General features: G+C 40.2%; 1 pseudogene across 1 annotated transcript; it reads left to right on the plus strand.

The window, feature by feature from the left end:
- Positions 1-5,322: 5,322 nt before the first annotated feature.
- Positions 5,323-9,567, plus strand: LOC106993791 (dynein light chain 2, cytoplasmic pseudogene; annotated as a pseudogene). Its single transcript, XR_013404888.1, has one exon. The product of XR_013404888.1 is annotated as a dynein light chain 2, cytoplasmic pseudogene (transcript).
- The last annotated feature ends 207 nt before the right edge of the window (positions 9,568-9,774 follow it).

Raw genomic sequence — 9,774 nt, forward strand, 5'->3', positions numbered from 1 at the left:
TGCCAATGCAATTCTTCACATAAATAGGAAAAAAAAATCCTAAAATTCATATGGGACCAAAAAGAGCCCAAATAGCCAAAGGAATCCAGAGCAAAAAGAGCTTGAGGCATCATACTACTTGACTTCAAAATATATTACAAGCCTATAGTAACCAAGACAGCATGGTATTAGTTTAAAAACAGAAACAGAGACCAGTGGAGCAAAACAAAGAACACAGAAAGAAATCCGTGTATTTATAGCTGACTGATTTTCAACAAAGGTGTGAAGAATATTGGGTAAAGAACACCCTCTTCAATAAATTGTGCTAGAAAAACTGGATATACATATGCAGAAGAATGAAAGAGGACCCCCTACCTCTCACCACAACCAAAAACCAGTTCAAGATGGAGTAAATACTTAAACATAAGTCCTGAAAGCATAAGACTACTAGAAGAAAACATGAGAAACACCAGGACATTGATCTAGGCAAAGATTTTATGGCGCTAGGACGTCAAAAGCACAGGCAACGAAAACAAAATTAGATGAGTGGGACCATACTAAACTAAAAAGCTTCTGCATAGTAAAGGAAACAATAAACAGACTGAAGAGACAGCCTGTTGAATGGGAGAAAATATCTGCAAACTATTTCTCTGACAAGGGACTAATATCCAGAATATATAGGAAGTCCAAGAAGAGTAAAACAACAACAAATAATCTCATTAAAAAGTGGGCAAAGAACATGAACAGACATTTTTTTTTTTACATTTCCGATTTTATTTAAAATATGAACATAGTAGATAGGACAAATACTACATAATAATTGTTTAATAATATAGAAGGTAAATTAATATAGCCAAGGTACTGAGTTTGGAAGAAAGTGTGTGCAGTTACTGGCCTCTTTTCTGTGCGACTCCCTTTCCTTTTTCTGTGTCTTCATATGTATGTAAATATTTCTTTTATTATTATTATACTTTAAGTTCTAGGGTACATGTGCACAACATCCAGGTTTGATACATAGGTATACATGTGCCATGTTGGTTTGCTGCACCCATTAACTCATCATTTACATTAGGCCCTCCCTGAAACCCCTAACCCCCAACAGGCCCTGGTGTGTGATGTTCCCCACCCTGTGCCCAAGTGATCTCATTGTTCAGTTCCCACCTATGAGTGAGAACATGTGGTGTTTGGTTTTCTGTCCTTGTGATAGTTTGCTCAGAATGATGGTTTCCAGCTTCAACCATGTCCCTGCAAAGGATATGAACTCATCCTTTTTTATGGCTGCATAGTATTCCATGGTGTATATGTGCCACATTTTCTTAATCCATTCTATCATTGATGGACATTTGGGTTGGTTTCAAATCTTTACTATTGTGAATAGTGCTACAATAAACAGACATATGTATGTGTCTTTATAGTAGTATGATTTATAATCCTTTTGGTATATACCCAGTAATGGGATTGCTGAGTCAAATGGTAATTCTAGTTCTAGATCCTTGAGGAATCGCTACACTGTCTTCCACAATGGTGGAACTAATTTACACTCCCATCAACAGTGTAAAAGCTTTCCTGTTTCTCCACATCCTCTCCAGCATCTGTTGTTTCTTGACTTTTTAATGATTGCCATTTTAACTGGCACGAGATGGTATCTCATTGTGGTTTTGATTTGCATTTCTCTGATAGCCAGTGATGATGAGCATTTTTTCATGTGTCTGTTGTCTACATAAATGTCTTCTTTTGAGAAGTGTCTGTTCATATCCTTTGCCCACTTTTTGATGGGGTTGTTTTTTTCTTGTAAATTTCTTTGAGTTCTTTGTAGATTCTGGATATTAGCCCTTTGTCAGATGGGTAGATTGCAAAAATTTTCTCCCGTTCTGTAGGTTGCCTGTTCCCTCTGATGGTAGTTTCTTTTGCTGTGCAGAAGCTCTTTAGTTTAATTAGATCCCATTTACCTATTTTGGCCTTTGTTGCCATTGCTTTTGGTGTTTTAGCCATGAAGTCCTTGCCTGTGCCTATGTCCTGAATGGTATTGCCTAGGTTTTCTTCTAGGGATTTTATGGTTTTAGGTCTAACATTTAAGTCTTTAATCCCTCTTGAATTAATTTTTCTGTAAGGTGTAAGGAAGAGATCCAGTTTCAGCTTTCTACACATGGCTAGCCAGTTTTCCCAGCATCATTTATTAAATAGGGAATCCTTCCCCCATTTCTTGTACAGGTCTGTCAAAGATCAGGTGGTTGTAGATGTGTGGCATTACTTCTGAGGCCTCTGTTCTTTTCCAATGTCTATATCTTTGTTTTAGTACTAGTACCATGCTGTTTTGGTTACTGTAGCCTTGTAGTATAGTTTGAAGTCAGGTAGCGTGATGCCTCCAGCTTTGTTCTTTTTGCTTAGGTTTGTCTTGGCAATGCAGGCTCTTTTTTGGTTCCATGTGAACTTTAAAGTAGTTTTTTCCAATTCTGTGAAGACAGTCGTTGGTAGCTTGATGGGGATGCTTGATGGAGATGGAATTGAATCTATAAATTACTTTGAACAGTATGGCCATTTTCACAATATTGATTCTTCCTATCCATGAGCATAGAATATTCTTCCATTTGTTTGTGTCCTCTTTTATTTCATTGAGCAGTGGTTTGTAGTTCTTGAAGAGGTCCTTCACATCCCTTGTAAGTTGGATTCCTAGGTATTTTATTGTTTGTAGCAATTGTGAATAGGAGTTCACTCATGATTTGGCTCTCTGTTTGTTAATGGTGTATAGGAATGCTTGTGATTTTTGCACATTGATTTTGTATCCTGAGACATTGCTGAAGTTGCTTATCAGCTTAAGGAGATTTTGGGCTGAGACAATGGGGTTTTCTAAATATACAACCATGTCATCTGCAAACAGGGACAATTTTACTTCCTCATTTCCTAATTGAACACCCTTTATGTCTTTCTCTTGCCTGATTGCCCTGGCCAGAACTTCCAACATTATGTTTAATAGGAGTGGTGAGAGAGGGCATCCTTGTCTTGTGCAGGTTCTCAAAGGGAATGCTTCCGGTTTTTGCCCATTCAGTATGATACTGGCTGTGGGTTTGTCATAAATAGCCCTTATTATGTTGAGATACGTTCCATGAATACCTAGTTTATTGAGAGTTTTTAGCATGAAGGGCTGTTGAATTTTGTTGAAGGCCTTTTCTGCATCCATTGAGATAATCATGTGGTTTTTGTCATTGGTTCTGTTTTGTGATGGATTACGTTTATTGATTTGCATATGTTGAACCAGCCTTTGCATCCCAGGGATGAAGCCGACTTGATAGTGGCGTATAAGCTTTTTGATGTGCTGCTGGATTCGGTTTGCCAGTATATTATTGAGGATTTTCACGTCGATGTTCATCAGGGATATTGGTCTAAAACTCTCTTTTTTTGTTGTGTCTCTGCCAGGGCTTGGTATCAGGATGAAGTTGGCCTCATAAAATGAGTTAGGGAGGATTCCCTCTTTTTCTATTGATTGGAATAGTTTCAGAAAGGATAGTACTAGCTCCTCTTTGTACCACTGGTAGAATTTGGCTGTGAATCCGTCTGGTCCTGGACTTTTTTTGGTTAGTAGGCTATTAATTATTGCCTCAATTTCAGAGACTGTTATTGGTTTATTCAGAGATTCAACTTCTTCCTGGTTTAGTTTTGGGAGGGTGTATGTGTCCAGGAATTTATCCATTTCTTCTAGATTTTCTAGTTTATTTGCGTAGAGGTATTTATAGTATTCTGATGGTAGTTTGTATTTCTGTGGGATCGGTGGTGATATCCTGTTTATCATTTTTTTATTGCATCTATTTGATTCTTCTCTCTTTTCTTCTTTATTAGTCTTGTTAGCGGTCTGTCATTTTTGTTGATCTTTTCAAAAAACCAGCCCCTAGATTCATTTTTTTTTTTGAAAGATTTTTTGTGTCTCTATCTCTTTCAATTCTGCTCTTAGTTTCTTGCCTTCTGCTAGCTTTTGAATTTGTTTGCTCTTGCTTCTCTAGTTCTTTTAATTGTGATGTTAGGGTGTCGATTTTAGATCTTTCCTGCTTTCTCTTGTGGGCATTTAGTGCTATAAATTTCCCTCTACACACTGCTTTAAATGTGTCCCAGAGATTCTGGTACATTGTGTCTTTGTTCTCATTGGTTTCAAAGAACATCTTTATTTCTGCCTTCATTTTGTTATTTACCCAGTAGTCATTCAGGAGTAAGTTGTTCAGTTTCCATGTAGTTGTGTGGTTTTGAATGAGTTTCTTAATCCTGAGTTCTACTTTGATTGCACTGTGGTCTGAGAGACAGTTTGTTGTGATTTCTGTTCTTTTACATTTGCTGAGGAGTGCTTTACTTCCAATTATATGGTCAATTTTAGAATAAGTGCGATGTGCTAAGAAGAATGTATATTCTGTTTATTTGGGGTGGAGAGTTCTGTAAATGTCTATGAATACACATTTCTTAAAAGAAGACATATAAATGGTCAACAGGAAATGTTCAACATCACTCTTTATCAGAGAAAAATCATAATCATGAGGCGCTGGGCGCGGTGGCTCACGCCTGTAATCCCAGAACTTTGGGAGGCTGAGGTGGGTGGATCACCTGAGGCCAGGAGTTCAAGACCAGCCTGGCCAACATGGTGAAACCCTGTCTCTATTAAAAATACAAGGCGGGGCGCAGTGGCTCACGCCTGTAATCCCAGCACTTTGGGAGGCCGAGGCGGGCAGGTCACGAGGTCAGGAGTTTGAGACCAGCCTGACCAACATGGCGAAACCCCGTCTCTACTAAAAATACACAAATAATTAGCTGGGCGTGGTGGCACGGTGCCTGTAATCCCAGCTACTCAGTAGGCTGAGGCAGGCAGGAGAATCGCTTGAACCCGGGAGGCGGAGGCTGCAGTGGGCTGAGGTCGCACCACTGCACTCCAGCCTGGGTGACAGAGTGAGATTCTTGTCTCAAAAAAATATATACATATATATATAAACTATATATTTTATATAACATGTAATATATTTATATAAGCTATATTATATAAGCTATATAATATAAGCTATATTATATAGAATTATATATAATATAGTTATCTATATTATATATAAGCCATATTATAATCTATATCATATATAGTTATAGTTATAAAATATATAATATAATCTATATATAACTATATTACATATAATTATATATATAATTATAGTTATATATAGATTATATTATAATGTATATTATATAATATATATAATCTAGATTATATGTAATACAGATTACTATATATCATATAGCATTATATATTAATATATATAAACGTATGCTTATATATCATATAAACATATACTATATATCATATATAAGTCAGGCGTGGTGGCGTGCACCTGTAGTCCCAGTTACTTGGAAGGCTGAGGCAGGAGAATCGCTTGAACCCGGGAGGCGGAAGTTGCAGTAAGCTGAGATCGCACCACTGCACTCCGGCCTGTGTGACAGAGCCAGACTCCATCTAAAAACAAAATAAAAAGAGAGCGGCAGAGCAGAGCGTAGCTGTGCGGCGCCAGCGCGGACCGAGCAGGCTGGCAGGCCGCGCGGGCAACTCCAAGGGCGGACCGTGGCGGGTAGCGACTGGCCCGGGGCTGCGGGAGCGGGAGACCGTAGTGGCAGTGACTGCAGGAGGAGCCCAGGAGTCACCGCCGCTGCCTGCGCTCTGCCTTAGGCCATCGCTGCTCCCCACGGGCCTGTGCGGACTCGCCTCCGTGAAGTGTCACGATGTCTGACTGGAAGGCAGTGATCAAGACCGCAGACACGTCTGAGGATATGCAACAGGATGTCATTGACTGCGCCACGCAGGCCATGGAGAAGTACAACATAGAGAAGGACATTGCAGCCTATATCAAGAAGGAATTTGACAAGAAATATAGCCCTACCTGGCACTGTATCGTGGGCCGAAATTTGGCAGCTACGTCACACACAAGACAAAGCACCTCATCTATTTTTACTTGAGTCAAGTTACAATCCTCCTCTTCAAGTCAGGCTAGGTGGCCACAGTGAAGATGTCAGTGGCGGTGGCAGCGATGGCAAGCAGGGGGCGTTGCTAGGACTGTTTTGCACTGGGGCAAATCAGGACATCAGGATGTCTTCTCCAATGGCTGTGCTACTGCATGGACTGTATATTCGTTTTCATGTGTATGTGGCAGTCAACACAACCAAACCTTTCTGTTCAGTTGCCTGGGGAAGAAGGCTGCTTTATATTTGTTTTTCAAGACTTTAAAAATATTTTTTGGTTGTATTGCACTAGGAAAATCTCTCCCACCTCTCCCTTTTCTCTTTTTTTCCCTATACAAAAGAAAAAGCCCTCAACAGACTACGAGGCCAAAAGACTAGGAGGGCTGAGGAAAAGAAATAGGTCTCCAGAGGTGGAACTAAAACTGTGCAGCTGCCTCTTCCTGGCCCAGGTGGATGCTGGGAGGGCCAGGAGGCTGCAGGGGGACTGTGGTGGGACTGTCAAGGAGAAAGGGATAGGAAGGAAGGTGGAGGGATTGATCTAACACCAGGAGAATATTCCACTGAACTGTGATTCTATGGCTTGGGGCAGAGGGTGGGGTGGGGATGCGTTCTTTAGGGCGCCCTGAAATGTGTCTGTGTGTGGTGTGTGGGAGTGGGGAGCAGACTTGTCTTGCTGTCTGTCAGAAATTCTAAGTAAGGGCTGTGTCTTTGTGGATTACCTTCTTTTGTTCTTCCTGCCTGAGATCGTGATAGGAGGATGTTGGGGGTAGGATTAGCTTGAATTTTTTTTTTTTTCCATTACATTTTTCTCCTGTCTGCTCCCTGCTTAGCCCTCCATTTTCTCATTCCTCTGGTGTTCTCTTAGAGCAGCCCCTGTCGTTAGTTGGCTGGCCTTCAAAACTCTCATGTGTAGGGTTGACAATGTAGGGGTAGGGGATCCAGCTTATTCTTTTATTTTCAAGTCCCTTCTTGGGGCTGGTGGGGAGGCAGAATGCCCCTCCCTAAGCCCTTTGTGTGTGCCAAGCTTGCTTTTTGGTGTTGGCAGGGGAGGGGGGATCTCCCCTCCAGTCTCCAGGGTGGTGACTGAGTTTCCTATATCAAACTCTTCAATGGGCACAAAATGGAGTGCTTGATTTTAGGTTTTTTTTTTTATGAATGTCCAAATCTGTTTCTCCCTGCCCTCCCAGACTGTGTGGCCAGTTGAAAGTGTCTGGTTTGTGTTCATCTCTCCCTCATTTCTGGACCAAGGCCCGAGACCCTGCCACATCTCCTATGCTCTGCATCCATGCCTTTTTTGAACATTAAAGGTTGACTGATGTAATAATAATAAATCATCATAATGCGGTCTCGCTTTACATTAGCATAAGTATTGTTAAAAAGCAAAAAATTACAGATGCTGGTGAGGATGTACAGAAAAGGGAACTCAAACTGTTGGTGAAAATGTAAATTAGTTCAGCCACTATGGAAAACAATAGAGAAAAAAACTAAAAATAGAACTACCATACCACCTAGCAATTCTTCTACTGGGCATTTATCCAAAGGAAATCAGTATACCAGAAGGATACATGCACTCCCATGTTTCTGACAGCTCTACTGACAGCAAAGATAAGGAATCAACCTAAGTGACCACGAACAGACAAAGGAAATGTGGTCTACGTACACAATGGAGTACTATTCAGTCATAAAAAAGAATGAAATCATGTCATTTACGGCAACATGGATGGATCTGGAGGACATTAAATAAGCCAGGCAGAGAGAGACAAATACTGCATGTTCTCACTCATATATGGGAGCTAAGAAAGTTGACCTCATGGAGGTAGTGAGTAGAGTGATAGCTATCAGAGGATGGGAAGGGCATATGGGTGGGAGTGGCTATGAAGAGAGGTTGGTTAATGGGTACAAACATACAGTTAAAGTTCTAATGTTTGATACAATGTTGGGTGACTATAGTTAATAGTTAACAACAATGTATTATATATTTCAAAATAACTAGAAGAGAGGACTTGGAATGTTCCTAATATATAGGAATAAATACCCTAAATTGATCATCACATTCTATGCATGTAACAATATCACATGTGCCCTATATAAATATGTACAAATACTATGCATTAATTAAAATTTAAAAAGCAAGACCAAGGTATGTGCTATTAATGAGAAACCCATTTTAAATATTAAGGTAGGTTAAAAGTGAAAAAATAAGGGAAAAATAAACAGTGCATGCAAGTACTGGTAAACTCCAAACAAGGTCTATCAACAGTTTAGTAATAGTATTGTACCAATGTCAACTTCAAGGTTTTAATAATATGGTTAAAATGCTATCTTTGGGGGAAGCTGGATGAGAACAGAACTCTCTGTATTATTTGTGTAATTTTTATGTCTTTACCAGCGTCTAGGAAACTGTAACAGACTAACACATTAGATTATAAATAGGGTAAACTCAAATAGCAGACCTAGCAATTTTGTTGAGAAAGAAAGGATGCTGACAGACATGGATTTCTGGATTAGGAAGGACAAGCATCTGCAGGCCAGTTCAAGAAAATAAGACTCCCAAGATCCAGTAATGAATACTATTGCCCAGTTGGCAGGAGACCCTACTTCTTCCTGTTTATATGTTGAGCTGCTAGAAGCAGGACTGAAATAAGTTACCCAAATAATAACTTCATTGTTGCTCACTCTCTTCGAGGCAGAAAGAAGAAATGTTATGACAACAGAGCAACAAGTCCCATGGTACCAGCTAAAAGGCGGTATGGCTGTGACTGCTGAGGTGGAGAGTCCTCAAAGGTAAATTAATGTTGTCAGGAATGAAGGCTTCGCTATTTGAGCTTTGAGTGACCTGAAGACAGAAGTTAATTTGTTTGAATTGAGCATGGGTGGCCACTTAAAAGTGAGTGAAGGAAATGCCTTGCCTAATATAAAGCCAAACACCTGGTTCCTGTCAACAGTCCAACCTGGCTTATAATGAGGACAGGGCTCTGGGTGCTGGAGCGGTCAAAGCTGGAAGACTGCAGGGCAGAACACCGTGGCGTGAGCATGGACAGAAAAGAAGTTTGGACCATAATCCTGAAAAACAATTCCGAATGCCATAATCTCAAATGTTGAAATACTGAAAGATCAAAATCCCTGAAGTCTAAAAATCCAGAAAATTGCAATCCCAAAATCTCAAAATCTTGAAAATATAACGTAGGGAAAAAAATCTTAAAAATTATCTCAAAAACATTTATTTACATTTTTAAAAGGGGATTTATTTGAGAAACGTAACACAAGAGAACACTTCGTAGGCCACTTCACACAATGAAATAGGAAATAACATTTTTTGCAAGCATAAACACTCAGGCATACTAATGACAACTGCGTGGATATAACAATTATGAGCATTATCCTGGCTAACATGGTGAAACCCCGTCTCTACTAAAAATGCAAAAAACTAGCCGGGCGTGGTGGCGGGCGCCTGTAGTCTCAGCTACTTGGGAGGCTGAGGCGGGAGAATGGCATGAACCCGGGAGGCGGAGCTTGCAGTGAGCCGAGATCACGCCACTGCACTCCAGCCTGGGAGACACAGCGAGACTCTGTCTCAAAAAAAAAAAAAAAAAAAAAAAAAAAAAAAAACAATTATGAGCAGATAAACTGTATTCACAAAGAAATGGGTGAAAAAGCTAAATATATAAAAGCATACACCCAGCTTTATAACCGCAGTCATCTGAAATACTGTGATAGACAACATAAGTCTTCTGACGAGATCAATCAAAAACTTCAATGGGGGGCCGGGCACAGTGGCTTACCCTGTAATCCCAGCACTTTGGGAGGCCGAGGCGGGCA

The sequence above is a fragment of the Macaca mulatta genome, chromosome 15, assembly GCF_049350105.2.
Source record: "Macaca mulatta isolate MMU2019108-1 chromosome 15, T2T-MMU8v2.0, whole genome shotgun sequence".
Taxonomy (NCBI): domain Eukaryota; kingdom Metazoa; phylum Chordata; class Mammalia; order Primates; family Cercopithecidae; genus Macaca; species Macaca mulatta.